At 37.3% G+C, this 19501-nt stretch overlaps 1 long non-coding RNA gene across 1 annotated transcript; it reads left to right on the top strand.

Annotated features, from left to right (window-relative positions):
- Positions 1-2: 2 nt before the first annotated feature.
- On the top strand, positions 3-5269 carry LOC127529661 (uncharacterized). Its single transcript, XR_007936285.1, has 2 exons — positions 3-434; positions 2678-5269. It is a non-coding gene; the product is annotated as an uncharacterized LOC127529661 (long non-coding RNA).
- The last annotated feature ends 14232 nt before the right edge of the window (positions 5270-19501 follow it).

Genomic DNA, 19501 nt, shown 5'->3' with positions numbered 1-19501 from the left:
GTTGCGTGAAATGATGGGGAATGTCTCTTGCGTGAAACACCTGCTAACGAAAGACCTCTCCAAAGCAACTGGATAGTGTAAGAACGTTGGTGTGACCAAAACTGCATGAATTATTTCAGTTGCAATACGTGGTAAAGGCAAATAGAACTGTTTCAGAACTCGGTGTGAAACAGTTTTTGAATGGTCTCATCTGATATACCGGTTATGAAAAAGTTTTCGCGAGGCGCGTAGGAAGCCGCAGTAGATCTTGAAAAGCTCCGTAATTGTAAATGAAAAGTTCCAAAGAGTACTTTAATATAAGCACTGGTGTATAGAAGATACCATACCAGATTACTAAGTGCACTATTGGCGGTACCGGATATGTAAGATACTCCGCATCACTTGTAATCAACCATGGAAGCTTCTTGACATACCTTATTAGTGTAAATACAATGGTAAGAAAGTTTCCGAACCTTTTGGAATTACCCGTAACTGGATCATAATTTTCAGAGTGACGTAAATTTGCTGAAAAAGCAGTTTATCTGTTTGTTTTTGTGTTCGTAAGTATTACTTAATGAATGCTTTGAAATCACTTCAGTTCTTTTGTTTTATCCAGCGCCTCTTGACTGAGCGAAACCAGTCGTCAAGCTTTTTGAAGTTCTCCATATGTTTTTGCCTTCTAGACCCGAAAACCCTGCATATTTAGGCCTTTTTTGGATCATATTTTGTGCAGAAAATTACACCGTTATGGTAAAGTGTTTAGCATTAATGATCAGAAGGACTTTAAGTTGTGCGTGCCACATCAACGACCCCACGGCTTCACCCCCTGAAGGGATACAAGGGGTAAAATGTGCTCCTTTTCTTAAAAACTTTATTCTGTTTCAAGTTTGCTGATCACAACAATGCAAATATTTTTGATATGTGATTGTTTTCTGGTGGTCCAAGTGCCACTCCTAGATGGTAAAAAAAAGTAACACATTTCAAACATAAGCATGTAGGGTGTCATTTTAGACCAATTTAAGGTTGTTGATTATGAATATAGTTCCTAGAAATTTGATTCTGTTCATCTGAACAAAGTTTTTAAATGGGAGAAATATTTCGAGACTTATCCAAGTCTCTTCCTCAGTCTCAATTGACTGCAGGTTTCCCCAACCTTATAAACAGTACCTTTGCTTAATCACAGAGACTAGCACCATTGACAAAGGGCCAGTTGATCAGTGATATGCAAATTGTCCACTGATTAGTAGACGTGTGAACCATTCATAGAGGGTTGAGGAATGGCTGCAATCACAGCATTGTAAGATGGCGACAGATGTACCCTTAGGCCCCCTCCTCTGTTCAGAGATGGTCGTTCCTTTTTCACGTAAATGGCCTCCTTGATTCCTCTCTCAAACCAGCGCTCCTCCCTGTTCAGGATGTGCACCTCTTCATCTTTAAAGGAGTGACCACTATCCTGTAGATGTAAATAGACTGCGGAGTCCTGGCCTGACGAGGAAGCTCTTCTGTGTTTGATTTGAAAGTGGATGTGTATCGTAAACCCACACTTACGGACCAGTATCTAAGGTTTGACTCTCACCATCCACTAGAGCACAAACTAGGTGTCATTAGGACTCTACAACACAGAGCTAACACCATTCCCACAGACTCAGAGGCCAGGGAAGCAGAAGAACACCACGTCAAAAAGGCCCTGAGTAAATGTGGATATCCCAGCTGGTCCTTTGTCAAAGCAGGGATGACACCTAAAGAATGCTCCAAGCGATTCATGAGAGAGGAAGGACATCCACTGCCTAAGCGAAAACCCTTAGTGATCCCGTATGTGTCAGGAGTATCGGAACAGCTGAGGCGCATTTTCTCGAAACACCAGGTCTCAGTGGCTTTCAAACCCCAAAACATGCTACGCCAAAGATTGGTCCATCCCAAGGATCGGGTCCCACGGCACAAACAGAGTAACATAGTTTACGCAGTTTAGTGCCAGGAGGAGTGCCGTGAATTGTACATCAGGGAAACCAAACAGCCACTGGCTAAGCGCATGTCACAACACAGAAGAGCTTCCTCGTCAGGCCAGGACTCCGCAGTCTATTTACATCTACAGGATAGTGGTCACTCCTTTAAAGATGAAGAGGTGCACATCCTGGACAGGGAGGAGCGCTGGTTTGAGAGAGGAATCAAGGAGGCCATTTACGTGAAAAAGGAACGAGCATCTCTGAACAGAGGAGGGGGCCTAAGGGTACATCTGTCGCCATCTTACAATGCTGTGATTGCAGCCATTCCTCAACCCTCTATGAATGGTTCACATGTCTACTAATCAGTGGACAATTTGCATATCACTGATCAACTGGCCCTTTGTCAATGGTGCTAGTCTCTGTGATTAAGCAAAGGTACTGTTTATAAGGTTGGGGAAACCTGCTGTCAATTGAGACTGAGGAAGAGACTTGCATAAGTCTCGAAATATTTCTCCCACTTAAAAACTTTGTCCAGATGAACAGAATCAAATTTCTAGGATTTCCTTACCTGGATTATTGAGCATGCATCGAGACATATGAATATAGTTATTTTTTTCTGTTACAGTCAAGAATATTTAAACACTGAAATTAAAACACTTTAATATTTCAAATATTTGATGCAACTATTGTTTTTTATTATGTACTTCTACCTCATGAAGTAAATCATTACATTTCAGGCTTTTTCCCTAATTTAGAAAACTACTACTAACTTCACCAGGATTTAGGAAAGCTTGTGATCTGTCCTGATTTGCTAGGAGCTTCCAGAAGATGACGTTCAAGCAAAGATTGGAACGCACATCCTGGGAAATACTGTACTGATTTTTTTTGAAAATACTGAACAACAATAAACTTGTAAAATGATACTGTTTTGACAGAGATGGAAAAATATTCGTAACAAATCTTGCATGTTATGTGACTGTTACATGTATGTGGAGGAGCCATGCACTGTCAGCCGACATGAAGGTGTTAGTAACAATATGTGTAAAATGCAGATCTACTATAGCAATACTTTAGGTATGTGACAGCCAACCATTTCTTGAAACCTTGAAAGTCCTTACAATGCTTGAGGTAATATGCAGATTTATACATTTCCTCCCCTGAGGTAATGTTTAAACTGGGTGCATTCATTCAAATTGATATGTACATAAAGATCATTGCCCTAAGTGTAGATGAGCATGCATATGTTAATTACAAGTGACATCACAGTATCAACACGCAGGTCATCACGGATGCAAACTGTACTGCAGATTAGCCAGCATATTACCCTGAAAATAAGCAGAGCTGGATGGGTGAATGACAGCAAAATGTCACATATGTATGCTGAGGCTTGGCATTCCACAATCCCCCGGAACATTCCCATTACACTTTAGAAGCCTAGCAAGGATCAAGATGGCAGACAGAGGCTCTCTGGGCATTGGGTAACTACGGCCTTGCAGAAGATAAGGAAAATCATGGAGAGACGCAGGGCACAGTGGAGGATAATCAGGAACATTAGAAGAATAAATGAGACTTAAGAATTAAAATTAACTGTTATTTTATACAGTGTTTCCCGTGGCCTTCTGGAGATACAGCTGTGTATCATTCATTGTTAAACATACCCAATATTGTCCTTTACTCTCATTTGGTGTGTGCCTTGGACTTTTCCTCTTGGTGCTGATTTTGGAATTTTGTTGTGAAGTGGCAGTAGTTACAAGAAAATTGGCACACTATCCTACCTTAATGTTTTCATTACTCTTTGTTCTTCTCCTCCTACTGCTTTAAAATATTATTGTTTTTGCAGTGAAGCTATAGCATTAGTATTAGAAGACTGAAACATCATCTTGATATCCAAGGAAACTACTAAATGCCTTCATGAGTCTCGGTGTGTTGTAAAATTGTGATGTCATTCATTTTCAAGCATAAACTCCTACTCCTAGTTGGAAGCAAGTGTAGGATGCTACCCAAAAAGTTCTCTTGTCTTACTCTGGGGTAGGACAATTTTTTGTCCTAGTCAGACTTTTAGTGCAATACCTAGGAGTTATTCTGAGATGCTTGATAAGTACAGGCACTGATCTTCATCCGAGTCTCAAGTATAAACAAACGCAACATGCTTATGCTAATCACATGGAAACAATTATAATCTTTCATGTCTTTATTGAACACACCCATCAAACATACAGTATATAGTGTGCTGTAGAAAAATAAGAGAAACCCTGGATTTAATAACCAGTCAAACCTGCTTTGGCAGCAGCAGACTCTCACAAGTGCTTCTCGAGGAATGTTCAGGAGGAATTTTGGACCATTCATCATTATAGAACTGCTTCAGCGCAGGCATATTCTTAGGATGTCTGGTGTGAATAGCTCCTTTGATGTCAATCCAACAGTGTTGCTGTTGAATAAGTTCTGGGCTCTGACTGTGCTACTCCAAAAGGCGGATTTTTGTTTTTTGAAGCCGCTCTGTGGTAGATTTTCCAAGATTTACGGTCATGGTTCTGCTGCATCACCCAGCTATTAATGACCTTCAGGTTTTTAACAGCCACCCTGAAATTACTCTGTATACCTTGATACCTTGATAAACTGCATTTTTCACTTGACAATGGCAAGCTTTTCAGAAAAGCAACCCCAATTCTTGATGCTCCCTGCACTGTACTTAAAAACTTTGAAATAATCTTTTGTTGTTGATATGCACAGCCCTTTTTACCCAATATGTATTGCTGCATATTCTTCCTGAACAGTTCGACCTCCATTTCATCAATCCACAAAACATTTTTCCAATAGCTTTGTGGAGTGTCAAGATGGAAACTTGAGACATGACAGTACTGTTTTTTGTTTGGAGAGGAGAGGCTTCCTTCTTCATGTCCTGCCATGAATAAAAGGCCTGTTCAATGTTGAGACGTTAACCTGTTCTAATTGTTCCTTTAAGCCATTAGCTGCTCCTCTAGGGTTCCATTTTACCTTATTGAGCGTTCTGCACTGTCTTTTGGAATTCTTTCCAGCTTCATGCAAATCAACAGTTGTTGACCATAGATCTTTTGAGATCTCTTTTGTGAGACATGCTTCATATCAGCAGATGTTTCTTGTAAATAGCAAGCTGAAAAGGTTTGAGTCTTTTTATAGGTCAAAGTATCTCTAAACAACACCTAGGGTCTTGTTTCTTTGAGTGTACTCCAGGTTTGCCATCATTTGACTCCAGTTAGTTTTATTGAGGTCATCAGCCTAGGGGTTCACATACACTATGAATGTTTCAATAATGTATTCAATATGTACAGGAATAATGCAATAATTTGTGCTTATTAGTTAAAACAGACTGTGTTCATTATTGTAACTTAGATTAAGATTGGACCATATTTTAAGACAAACTTATACATTAATGCAGCTATACTTTTTCTTGCCACTGTACTACCAGTGAAACTTACCAGTTGGTGACTGAACCAACGCAGGAAGTGAAGGTACAGAATTAAAACTACATGGGCAATACCATTAAATTGCCTCATTGTTAATATGCTGAAAGCCCCAGTAGCCATACCAGAGGCCATGCCAATTTTAATGTAAGATGCAAAAGACACCATGAAGTGACATAAATGCTACATCTGTCCATTTATCTCACCATCCTTTTTCTAATCCACTTACACCATTTCAGGGTCTTGGGTTTCAGTCCATTACAGACCACTGCCCTACACATACACACACATAGCCGCACTTGGTCATATTAAGTACATTTTGAGCTATCAGTTAGTGCAATATATGTGTCTTTAGGATGTGGGAGGAAAACTAGAGAATGTGCAAAAGCTACCTAGACAATGTCATAGCCCAGAATTGTAATCCAGGATTTTGGAGCTAAATAGTATTACATTTTAATTTCATTTAGCCAATGCTCCTTTTGAAGGAAACCAAATTTAGTTCACATTAAAATAATATTTATAGCATTCTTTATGTTCCTGAACAAGTGCAGTCCTTTCCACTTCTCATTCATTTCCTTTACTCTCAATTTGACCTAACTACTGTGCATTTTATCTAAAATTACAATTAACTGGGTTTGCACCAACTGAAGATGTTGAAATTCCTAGTTGTATGGACAAGTATGGACACTAATGCTGTATTTCAATCTGTAAAATATCCAGGAGAATAATTTTGGCATGATTGGTGAGAGTTTGAGGTTTTTATGATACAAAGAGAAGTAGCGATTTTACTTAGATAATTCTCATAAAACAACTAGTATACTATATCCTAAACACTGGAGCCCAGGTAGGTTTGGTATCTCAATGGTCCAGGGGTCTTGTTTTGTCTTCTAGGCATAGTCACTGATTATGTGGGTTTGTAACATTATTCCCTTGTTGATTTGTTTTTTTTTTTCTTGGTACAGAAAACTTCCACATCATCTTAGAAACAAACATGTTAGGCCAATTGCCAACCCAACATTACCCTGATATAACTAAATGTGTACAACATTGTGCAGTTTTTGAGGGAAAAAGTGGAAACAAGCTGAGCTAGGTAGTCTAATTTCCACATCTACTGATTCCAGTTCTGCTGGAGATCATCTACGAATTATATGAATTATATTTTGGTCAACATCTCTGTGATCTTCCTGTAGATAGTGCCCAGTTTATCTCTGGCTTTATGCAATCATAAGACATTCTGGTGACATACCAACTACTTCTTTTAATCTGCAGAAACTATTGATTTTTCCTTTTGGTGCTAACGGTTTGCTGAGCATCTTGCTGTGCTTTTTTGAGAAAAAAATAGTTATTAATACAAGCATGAAAATGTTTTCTTTGGATGATCCTTATGCTTGTGGCATAGGAGAACCTCAGTTTTACACCTTACAATTTTATCTGAACATTGTGAGCTAAACTGCTTTGTTCGTTAGTCCTTGACGTAATGAACTTTGTATGTATTGTACTGTATATAGCTATCATTGGACCCCTCTGCTGGTGCTATATTGCTTCAGACTTGAATGCTGCATTATGCTAAATTGCATATTTACATTAAAAGAGTTACCATAAACACAACACTACAGTAGTCATGTACAGTATATAAATATTCAATGTGTTATTCAAAATGTGTTATTCAAGTTTTGATACTAAATGTTCTTCCAGAAACAACAGCCACTGCTCCTCTCATTTCTGTTCCATAGTTTTGGAAGACTATTTACTATAGGCAAAATGGCTGAATGAATTATATTTTTAAAATATCACTTTAATGAAATTTTTAAAAGTTTGCATACATTTATGAAATGAAATATCTTCTCTTTCCATGTAAGGCTGATCCCATTTTCCAATTTATTTTCCAATAGTGCTTTATCCCAACCAACTGAAAACATTTGAGATACAATTGCTTAATTTTGTTTTGTTTTTCCAATTGTATCACAGGCAGATGAAGTGACTTAGTCACACAGTATCTATCAGAGGATTTGACCCCACCACTTCAGGGTTTGAATTCCAAGGCTTAAATGTCTACACCAGGCACCCTGGTTTGTTTTTTTTTCAATGTAAAAATTTGCTATCTTTGCATTTCATTCTTTAAATGTTATATTTACTTAGCTTAAATTTTTACTCAAGTTGATTTAAAAATAACAAGTACATTGTTTAACTATTATAATACCTTTTATATAGTTTGGGCTAATTATAATTATTATATGTTTGGCTATTGCTTTATTCCAAGATGGCTTTCCAAGATCAAGATGCAATACAATTGTTTGCATACTTTTTATTTTTAATAGTTGTAGACACTTTGTATGTAGAACATTTCTGTGGAAGGCTCTAAGTCAAAATCACTCATTATTTTCTCAGCAGCATTCTCATGCACTAAAAAGGTAATATATTTAAGAAAAAATCATTATGGCTCCCATTTGGCTGAAGCATTGAACTGTAATTCACAAGGTTGCCCTTCTACCCCCAGCATTGACTTCTTGTGTGGGTCACTTAACTTGCCAAAGTTCCAACTATAAAGACATGGAAACCTTTGTGTTATACACTTATTTTGATACATTTATGTGATAAAAAAAAAAAAAGTTTTTTCATTTTGTCTAAATAATTTGCTCACAATGGTTTTATTATGATCATATTTCTCTTTGTTAGTTTGACTGGCTGGTTGTTTTTTGAGGCTGTTTTAAAATTTTCAAATGAACGATAACACTATATCTTTCTCTACCTTCTTATGTTTTTAGGATTATGACTAGTTAAATGCAAGAAGAAATTGTTGATCACATATTAATGATGTGGCTATGGAAAAAAGAACAAAGTTTTCAATCAACAGGGTGCAATTCTGAAGCAACAAGTGCTACTGCTTCTTTATAGCTCCAGGAAACTGGGTTTGCATCTTGGCCTGGTCACTATCTGTGTGTAATTTGGATGCTCTGAACATCTCTGTGAGGGTTTTTGCATCTAAATTGGTTTTCATCTCACATCCCAAAATATTTCTGTTGGGTTGTAGGTTGAATGACAGATCTAAACTGTCTGTTCTAAATGATTGAGTGAGTAAGGGTACACTGAGATGGACTGGTGCTCTACCTAGTTCTTGTTCGTACTTTGTGCTCACTGCAAACAGGGTAGGCTGACACTGTGTGTAACCCTAAAACTGGAAAGAGAGATTACAGAAAATAGATAGAAATACTTTATTTTTTGAATCGCACCCATTTGGTTAGTTCACAGCAGAATGCCGAAAGTACCTCTATCAGGTTCTTCTTCAAATACAACTGTATTATAAATACTTACAGTGTGTTTCTCAAACATGATTTTTCCTTCTGAATTTACCTTGAAAAATAACCTTGACTATTCGGAGCCCCTGGATTTGCACAACACAATTTGCTGAAGTGTACCATAGCCTTATCATCTATATGGTTTCACACCAGTTTCTTTGCAATTTGTAAACCTCAGAGAAGTCAGGCCAGAATTACAAGTTCCCATTTTGTACTTTATGGCCTTCAGCAATGTCAACAAACCAACATATATTAACATTTAAGATTCTATTGACTTATGAGAGGTGTGAAGAACTTTGAGATGGTACACATCCTGAAACAACCTGTATACAGGGAGTATTATTAGTACACAAACAAATAACATAGTGCTGCCACAATCTATACAATTTGGGCTTATATCTGGTGTCTCATTATGTCTCTGTGGGCTTTTTTTTCATGAGCTTCTCTTTTCTCCCTTTTCCCAAACATATTAATGATAGGGTGACTGACATCTTTAAATTAGCTATGTGTTAATGAGTATGCCCTATGATGGACTGGCCCACCCAAGGGTAGTTTCCTTTTGGCACAGAAGCTCCACTCACTGGGATAGTTCTGTTGGAAAAGTGGGTTCAGAAAATAAATGAGTGATAAAACTAATACAATAACAAAGTATTCAGGGTTGGTTTATAAGGTTATAGGTTTATTATGTTCACATGGACTGTGTACAGTAAAATTCTTCTGACTTCTGTTCTTTTCTTCAAGGATAACCTCTTCTTCCCACAGTCTCAACCATGAAAAATCTAGAAAATGTATAAAATGCACAAACCTTATGCTAATTTTTCTGCATTATCCATTTTTACATATGGCAACTTGTATGAAACTGCATTATAAAGAACTTGAGGCATAATGCTTCTATATACAGTATAGGAACAATATAGGTCCAAATGGGGCAAATGGTGGATGTACCCATATCCATCTCTACCAGTCTATGGGTAAAGATCAATTTTGAAAGCAGCTACTGAGCATGTCTGAATAAAACATGAATATCCTGGTAAGCATATTTAACCTATCTTTTATCTTCTTGTAATGCACAATCAATTTTAGCAATGAGTTATTTACTGCTTGAGCTACAGTACATGTTGTTTGTAGGTCTTACAGCAGAGACAAAAAAAAAAAGATTCAGAAGAGAAAAAAACTAGAAGATAGTCATCATCAAGATATTTTTTGAGTGAGGCTGAGTAAATTACAGTTAAGTGCAGAATAACAATAAAGTAGCAATTTTACTTTTTTTTTGCACAAACCCAGGGAGGAGCTTTGTTTAGATCTGTGGAATGTAAGAAAGGAATGTGAGAAAAGAATTCCTGCATATTGGAATGTAGAAGGCCCAGGACCATATAAGGAGGTGTGGAGAAGAGACTGGGAGGATCTGTTTGTCTGTTTCAAATGTTAAGATTGAATGATGCCTTATTGGAGTTCAGAGAAGACGTTCTGTATGCGCTTTCTGTTGCTCCACCTGTTCCTAGGAGAATAGCTTTTAATAACAAAATGGGCTGTCCTGGCTTCCATTTTGTATGAGTCATTTAATTTATATGGGTCTGGGTGTACTTGAATTCAAGTAGAAAGCGTCTTCCATAAAATGTGCATATATCTGATATATTAATTGCATTTTGTGTAGACATACAGAAAAGTAATCATCTAATACCTTAATAGCATAAGCCAGTTGGGTACTATGTTACTGCTTAAAAGTCCTAGGTTCAGATCCAGATTCTGTCATACTCTGTGTAAAATTTGCATGCTCTTTCTTTGTTTGCGTAGTTTTTTTTAACCATATACCCCCAGTTTTCTTTCTAGAGTCCCAGGCGTGTGGTAGGTTAATTGGTTACTCTGAGATGGCACAATGACAATGAACGTAGGAATGTAAGTGATTGTACTATGTGATGGACTGCACTTCATCAAGGGTTTGCTCAGCTTTGTACCTAATGCTGTCAGTGAAATTTGTGAATTTCCCCTTGGGATTAATAAAGTATCTATCTATCTATCTATCTATCTTGTCAGGATGGATTTCAGGCTTCTTTTTGAATAGACAGATTTAGAGAGTAAATGATCAAATGAATGAATCAATAAGGTATACAAGTGCATAGTATTTTTATAGGAGCATTGGTATTTCAAATGATTTCCTTAGAATTACATAGTTCTTTGAGTGATGTGTACTGAAACAGTTCATTTAATAATTAAATGCAAATTTTATTTTTTTTTGGTTATTACAGTTTTCATATATTAGTATGCTATGGGTGTATTGTATGTCTCCTAGGATCATGACTTTGGATGGCATATCACAGAGATCCTTGCAGTTATGTGGCATCTAGATGGGAGACCTGAATTTTCAGTTTGAAAACAAGACCGTCTCGTCCGTTATAGGAGATGGACGTCTGAAGCAGAGCTCTGCTAGCAGCGGCTTTATTTTCCCACGTATGTCATATTATTTAGAGGTATCCTGTATTTAACCCAACCAAGGAACATCCACTACAATATACAAGCATGAGTAATAAGAAGAAAAGTCGGAAAGAAACTTAAAGCTGCATCAAAGTCTGGACAGACATCCAGCCCGAGTGCAAGGTATGGCCTCTCGGAGACTGACCTGGAACAGGCATACGAATGCGCAGATTTCCTGGGACCCCGCTCCATTGTATCGTCTCCAGTCGACAGTGAAAATGGGAGCAAAGGTGCAAGTGATACAGGTCACGATGGATTGCCGATTTCTGAGGATCATTCGAGACTAGAAAAGGCCCTGCAAGATGTGTTCTCATCTACTCATCGCGAGCCCGCAGCACCTGCTGTAACAGGAGCTGCATTTCCACTCGCAGAGCACGAAATCCGAAATGAACTGTCTGAACTGAAAAGTGAACTGAAAGAGATGATCGCTACACTGGCCACTGCCATGGCTACGGCCATAAATGAGCTTAAGAAGGATAACAAGAATGAGCTTAAAAAGTCTAACATTAAGCTTAAGAAGGATAACAAAGACCAGGAAATGCATTCATTTCAACGTGTTGACGTGAACTTTAAAGGCATGTTGGAGAAATTAGAGGAACACATCAAAGAAAATAGATCCAAACTGAAAATGCTTGCCGACCAGATTAATGACGTTACAGATCAGCTGGATGACGTTAAGCAGGCATTCACGGCTCGAGTTGAAACAGCGTAACAATTGGCATCTAACGCCGATGAAAAAGCTACAGCTGCGTATTCCGAATGCAAAAACTAGGAGACAGACTTGTGGCCCTGGAAGATGGGTGCAGAAGAAACAATATAAGAATTGAGGGTATACCTGAGAAACAAGAAAGCTCAAACCCAGTGAAATTTGCAGTAGAATTACTCTCTAAAATAATTGGAGATGTTTTTAAACTCGACATTGAGATAGCAGCAGCTTATCGCACATACAGATCAAGCACCTTTAAACCTAGGTCTTTTATTGTCCGCTTCGAGCGATTACGATTTAAGCTTGATGTGATGGTACTTCTGAGACACAAGCAAGGGATTATATTTGAAAATAATCTTATTCGTATTTTCCCCGACTTCTCACCATTAACAGCTGCAAAACGCGCAGCCTACTTTAACATTAAAAAGTTGCTACAGAAAGCCGATATCAAATACAGCCTTTTGTATCCCGCCAAACTGAAAGTGGAAGTTAAAGACCAATATTATGTATTTCCAAGCAAGGAAGAAGCTGAAAAGGAACTAAAGAAGCTGTTTCCGACACTTTTTTGAAAGTTAATAAGGAGCCGTATTCTGTCAAGACATGGGAAGGACCTATCATCTGCTGTCGGATCCATTTTTAAAGAGACTGGTATTATAATTATACATCCTTTTCTTTACTTGGACATTATATGTTTATGTCTTAATTACGGGTATAGACGTGAGTGTGGAAGTGTGGAAGTAATTAAAGTAGGGTTGTTTTTTTTTTTTTCCACTACCTTAAAGTAGACTGTTTAACATCATACTCTTGGTTTATTGCTATTTCTACTATTACATTATTACTATTACATTAGGATTTACTATGTTTATCCTAGACTACTTTTTAAAATCATTCCCAGGGTTCTTTCTTTTATTATCTTAAGATATTAAGATATGAAGATTATTTTAAGCTTAAAGACTGTTAATGATTATATTTTCGGCAAGTAGTATTTAGAATTCAGCTGCAATATATATCCATTCCATCCATCCATCCATTTTCCAACCCGCTGAATCCGAACACAGGGTCACGGGGGTCTGCTGGAGCCAATCCCAGCCAACACAGGGCACAAGGCAGGAACCAATCCTGGGCAGGGTGCCAATCCACCGCAGGCAATATATATCTCTTTGTTTTAATTCTCTAACGCCGTTGCGGGGTGGGGTTTGTTTTGTTTTGGACGTGCTCTGTTTCTTTGTATATCAGAGGACCGGGACATTGCGAAGTGGGATCAAGCCTCAAGTGGGGAGGCAAAATGGGGGGGGGGGGGGGGGATAAAGGGGGGAAAGTAGTAGAGCAGGCTATATCTAATCAATTCTTCTAATCCTTATAACGATAAATATCAATGCAACAATAGGCTAAAATGCAATAACTCATGGGGAATTTTGAAATTAAGATTAAAACTGCCTCACTACCAGTTAAGACTATAAAATGACATTAAAAACTCAGAATCAATGTCTCCATGATGGGACAGTTAACTTTGTGAGCTGGAATGTTAAAGGCCTGAATCACGAATTAAAGAGAAAGAAAGTATGCTCTCACCTAACAGGCTTAAATGCTAAAACAGTATTTTTACAGGAGACCCACTTACTAAGCAAGGATCAGTTCAGACTACAAAAAGACTGGACTGGCCAAATGTTCCATTCTAGCTTTATAAAGAAAACTAGAGGGGTGGGAATTCTCATACACAGAACAGTTCCATTTGTAGCATCAGATGTAGTATCTGACCCTGAAGGGAGATATGTGATGGTCATGGGCAACTTATTTAACAGTAAAATGATTTTGATAAATGTTTATGCACCCAATGTTGATGATAAGGAATTCATGCAAAATCTATTTGCATCCATTCCCAATGTGAACACTCATAAAATTATAATGGCTGGGGACTTTAATTGTGTTTTAAATCCACTCTTAGATAGGACTCCTGTGAAAAGGGGGACGACATCTAACACTGCAAAGACAATTACACAGTTTTTAAATGACCACAACTTATCAGACCCCTGGAGGTTTCTTAACCCAAACTCAAGAACATATTCGTTCTACTCACCAGTGCATTATAGCTACTCAAGAATTGATTATTTTTTTATAGATAATAATTTCCTGCCTACGATTAAATCGTGCAAATACGACACAATTGTTATCTCCGACCACGCCCCTCTAGTCTTGGAGCTAAAATCATTAAGCCTCTCACACTCACCTCGCAGATGGCATCTTAACCGTCTTCTATTGGCAGACGAGAACTGCACAGAACTTATATCCAAACAAATCAGCTTCTTCCTAGAGACAAACACGTCCACAGAGGTTTCTGCAGGAACACTCTGGAAAACTCTAAAGGCCTTCTTAAGAGGACAGATTATTTCATATCTTTCCCACAGAAATAAATTAGAAACCAAGAAAGTGTCAGAGCTAAGAAGCGAAATTACTAGAATAGATGAAGAACAAGCCAGACGTCCAAGTGAAGCTCTTCACAGGAAAAGGCAGGCCCAGCATACAGAACTTAACATCTTAACAACTAAAGAAACTGAACAACTTATTTATAAGTCAAGACATCATTACTATGAACACGGAGAAAAAGCTAATAAGCTTTTAGCTCAACAAATTCACAAACAAGAAGTTCGCAATGCAATGCCAGTGATCACCAACATGAATGGAGAAGAAATCATTGACCATAAAAATATAATGCACGCATTTAGAGATTATTATAAATCCTTATATTCTACTGAGTTCAAAGAAGACAACACACAATCTAATGCATTTATGGATACATTACAGACACCACAAATAGATGCTTTAAGTGCTGAGGAACTGGATAAACCTCTGACGCTAACAGAATTACTAGATGCTATAAAGTCACTTCAAAGCAGGAAATCAGCAGGCCCTGATGGTTACCCCCGTAGAATTTTATAAGAAATTCTCCACTCAGCTAGCTCCCCTCTTATTGGCAACATTTACAGAAGCTAGAGACAACCAAATACTACCTCAAACATTTCGTCAAGCATTAATCACTGTCTTTCCTAAACAAAATAAGGACATGTTACAAGACCAATTTCCCTCCTGAATAATGATGTTAAGATACTCTCAAAAATTCTAGCTAGAAGGATGAAGAAAGTGCTGCCCTCGGTAATATCACAGGATCAAACTGGATTTATTAAAGGCAGACACCTATCTTCCATTCTCCGACGCTTGTTTAATGTTATATATTCATCAGCAAAATCAAACACCCCAGAGATATTACTATCATTAGACGCAGAAAAAGCATTTGATATGATTGAATGGAACTACCTTTTCACTGCATTGGAGAAATTTGGGTTTGGCCCAAATATTTGTGCATGGATCAAACTACTGTATACCAATCCAGAAGCTTCAGTTTGTGTTAACAACATTTGCTCAGACTACTTTAAGCTAGAACGTGGTACCAGACAAGGATGTCCCTTGTCACCAATGCTGTTTGCAATCGCCATTGGACCACTGGTGGTTTATTGTTGAAATTCTTATCAGATAAAGGGGATTATTAGAGAAGGACTGGAACAGAAAATTTCTCTATATGCAGATGACATGGTTTTATAACTATCAGACCCAGAAAACACTGTGCCTGCAGTTCTAACAGCACTAACAGAATTTCAAAAGATATCCGGTCTCAGAATTAATCTGAATAAAAGTATACTCTTTCCAGTGAATTCACAAGCATATAATATTAGATTGGACACCCTACCTTTTACCATAGCAGATCAGTTTAAATACCTAGGGGTAAATATCACAAGTAAACATAAAGCTCTTTATCAACAAAATTTTGCTGTCTGTATGGAAAAAATTAAGCAAGACTTGCATAGATGGTCAACCCTTCATCTCACTCTAGCCGGAAGAATTAATATTGTTAAGATGAATATCCTTCCTAAACTTCTTTTTTTATTTCAAAACATTCCAATATATATCAATAAATCATTTTTTAAGAAATTAGATTCAACATTAACCTCATTCGTTTGGAACTCAAAACACCCACGTATCCGAAGAGCGACCCTACAAAGACCTCAGGCAGAAGGTGGCATGGCTTTACCTAATTTTCAGTTTTATTACTGGGCAGCAAACATACAAGCCATAAAAACCTGGACACAAAAAAATGAACATACACAGGCTTAGCTTGCAATAGAAGTAAAATCCTGTAGTATTTCTTTATATTCCCTGCTCTGCACTCCAATAAATGCAAGTTATCGCAAATATACTAATAACCCAATTGTGCTTTACTCACTCAGAATATGGAACCAACTTAGAAAGCATTTTAAGATGGAAAATCTTTTATCTGCGGCACCTCTGCAAGAGAACCACCTCTTTCAACCCTCGCAAACATATCCAGTTTTTAATACCTGGAAAAGGTTTGGGATTAAAATGCTCAGAGATCTATATATAGACAACATATTTGCATCTTTTGAACAATTACATTCCAAATTCAACCTCCCAGCTACACATTTCTTTCACTATCTTCAAATTAGAAATTTTGTTAAACAGAAACTGCCCGATTTTCCTCACCTCGTACCCTCCACCATGCTGGAAAAAATACTGCTCAATCTCGAGGAATTAAACACCATTTCCGCATTATATAAAATCTTTTTAGAGTCCCTACCTTTATAAGACCCAAGAGGACATTGGGAAGAAGATCTCTTAATCAATATATCAGAAAAGGAGTGGAAGGTAGCAAAGCAGAGAATTCACTCGAGCTCCATATGCGCAAAGCATAGAATTATTCAACTAAAAATTATATATCGAGCTCATCTGTCTCGCTTAAAACTGTCAAAAATGTTTCCAGGGCAAGATTCATCCTGCGAACGCTGCAACCAAGCTCCTGTCTCACTGGGTCACATGTTTTGGGCCTGCACCAAATTAACTTCATTTTGGACCAAAATTTTTAAGTGCCTTTCATCCAGCCTTGGGGTCACAATCCCTCCTAACCCATTAACAGCTGTGTTCGGTGTTCTTCCAGACGGAGTTGAAGTGGAGAAGGACAAGCAAACGGTGATTGCATTCACTACACTTTTGGCATGCAGACTTATTCTGTTAAATTGGAAGAATCCTAACTCTCCTCTGATAAGTCAGTGGGAAGCCGATGTTTTATATTATTTGAAATTGGAAAAAATCATATTCTCAGTTAGAGGATTTGTACAGAATGTTTTCAAAACCTGGCAGGATCTAATCAATATTATTTTAGAATAAGAGAAATAACTATTACCGCATTTATTTTCCTTCTCCATTTTTTATTTACCTATATATATTTCTTCCTTTCTTTTGTTTATTGTTGCCTTATTAAAAAGCCCTAAGCAGTTCTCCTTTGGCTAAGCTCTCCTTCTCAGGGGTGGGGTTTGATTAGTCTTTTAATTTTTTTTTTTTGTTATAAATTGATCTATTTGTATGGAATGATCACAATAAAATTAATAAATAAAATTAAAAAAAAGAAAGAATACAAGACCGTTATCTCAATGTGATTTTATATTGCAGAGAGGAAAAATAAGACCACTGTTTTACCTGCTGTTTTGTGTTTATTCTCAATTATGAATATTTAGTATTCTTAGAAAAGATGGATGGAGTGTTTAGAAGAGTTACATTAGAATGGTTTACAAAAAAATGCAAAGAGCTAATGTTTGTATAGTTGTTTCTCCACAAAGTTTTCCAGAACATTCTAGTATTAAGTAGGAGTTTCAATAACATTTTAGTAATAAGAAGAATTCTATTTTAGCCCTTTCAGAGTCTCAGCAGAAACAAATGAAAAGATACTGTGAAACCTGCAGCAGCCACCATTGACATACTTGAGCTGACAAGTGAATTGGAACAACCAAAGTTGGAGGATCTGCTAACAGAAAGAACAACGTCCTTCTTTGGAATACATATAGAAAAAGGCAAAAAAAAGGGTCTCATTTGTTTCTCAAAAAATCACTAGAACAGTGGAAAGACCTTCTAATCTTCAATGAATTTTGTGAAATCTCTGCATGCATGATGGTAATCAACGATGCAGTCTCTTTGAAAAGTACAATGACATACTGACAAAGGACGAAGAACAGAAACAGTTTATTCTTTGACTAGTGACAAACCATCACCAGAGTTTTCCAACTGCATCAAAGACTGTGCTAATGTTGCAGATCTACAAGTGTGGAACAGTTGTCTCCTGTTTAGTTCTGGCAAATGGAGTGCCCTCTAAATGTTTATTTTCATTAAAATGTTATGTGTTTGTCATAAGTATGATAAAGAATAAAACTAGCCTTGTGGAGAACTTGAATGTGTTAGTTTTTTGTTTTTTGGACCACCCTTGGGTTGCACATATAGACTCTATAGTCCTACTATGAAACTTGAGTGCTCACATTAGGAATGAAGGAGACACCTGGTGGTGATTTGGAGGAATGGCTTATCTGAACTTAAAGGAACACTCAACCCAAAAGTGATATATTTTTTTTACAAGTTACTTACCGTAAGTGTTTTGTAGTTTTGTAGAGACAAAGAATTTTAATCTCATCATTTAATGAAGAACAGGTTTATAAAGATAATGCTAGAATTGCAGTCTATGGTGAATAATGCTGGACCACAGTAAATGTTATCAAAGACATTTATGGGAAAAAAAACTCATGTTATTTGTATGTATTTTTCATAATCCATATGTCATATCTAGCCTGAATTTCATAATCCATACTGTATGTCATATCTAGCCTGAATTAAAACCCCCATGTGCCTCTGGATGACAGAGCTATTTAACAGAGAGCTGATCTCAATGCATCGCACAGACACCCCGTCATTTAACGCAGTGCAGTATTTCCCATTCTTGCTTTTGGCAGATCCTTAGGTGGGGGTTCCCCTTGTTCAATTTTGCTCAATGAAATGGGCATGGATGGGGGGTGGATCAGTGAAAAGGCCTCTGGCCCTCACAGGCCCCTTGACGTACATCCAGAACACCTTGACGGTAAATCCGCCCATGTGTCACATTCAGTCGTATGCTCATAATGTACAAAGTTCAGGAATTGTTTGCTAAAATATTATTAAATAGATTCTTATGAGAAAATTAGCACAGGGCATAAACAACAAATGCAATTTGCATTAAATGAAGCATTTGAATTAAAAATCCACCTCTCCACCAGGTTCTCCAGCATGCTTTTAGTTAATTGCATATATGAAGTATTATAACCCTGGCATTATATACATTATATGAGAGGAAAAAATGTAATGAATGAATTAATATGTCACTTAACCTCCTTGATTCTCAATCCATCCTATAATTATTTGTGGAGAATCTGGTCACTCTATTTTAAATAATCCAGTTTCCAGAACATTTTGGGACAAAGGCACAGAATTAGGACTCTCAAACAGATAGTAAGATTGTCCTAAAGGTGCCTAACATCTGTTTTCAAGGATGAGTTTAACTTCAATTTCTGGAATAGCTTTTTCTAAAGACTTTGTTTAAGACATTAGTAGAGGTAACAGTAACAAGGAACTGTGATTGAAAGGGGGTTACTTAATGACAGATAATGCACTGACAAGCTAATAAGGAGACATCTGCTACATTGGCTGAAGTTAAGGCTTAAGTATAGAGGGAATTTATTGAAGCAATGGAGAATGATTTTCCTGCAGCTTTAAGCAAAGTTGTTGACTATACTATACCTG

The sequence above is a fragment of the Erpetoichthys calabaricus genome, chromosome 11 (genome assembly GCF_900747795.2).
Source record: "Erpetoichthys calabaricus chromosome 11, fErpCal1.3, whole genome shotgun sequence".
NCBI classification, from domain to species: Eukaryota; Metazoa; Chordata; class Cladistia; order Polypteriformes; family Polypteridae; genus Erpetoichthys; species Erpetoichthys calabaricus.
Note: the sequence above shows the minus strand (reverse complement) of the source record. Positions and strands in the feature narration are given on the sequence as shown.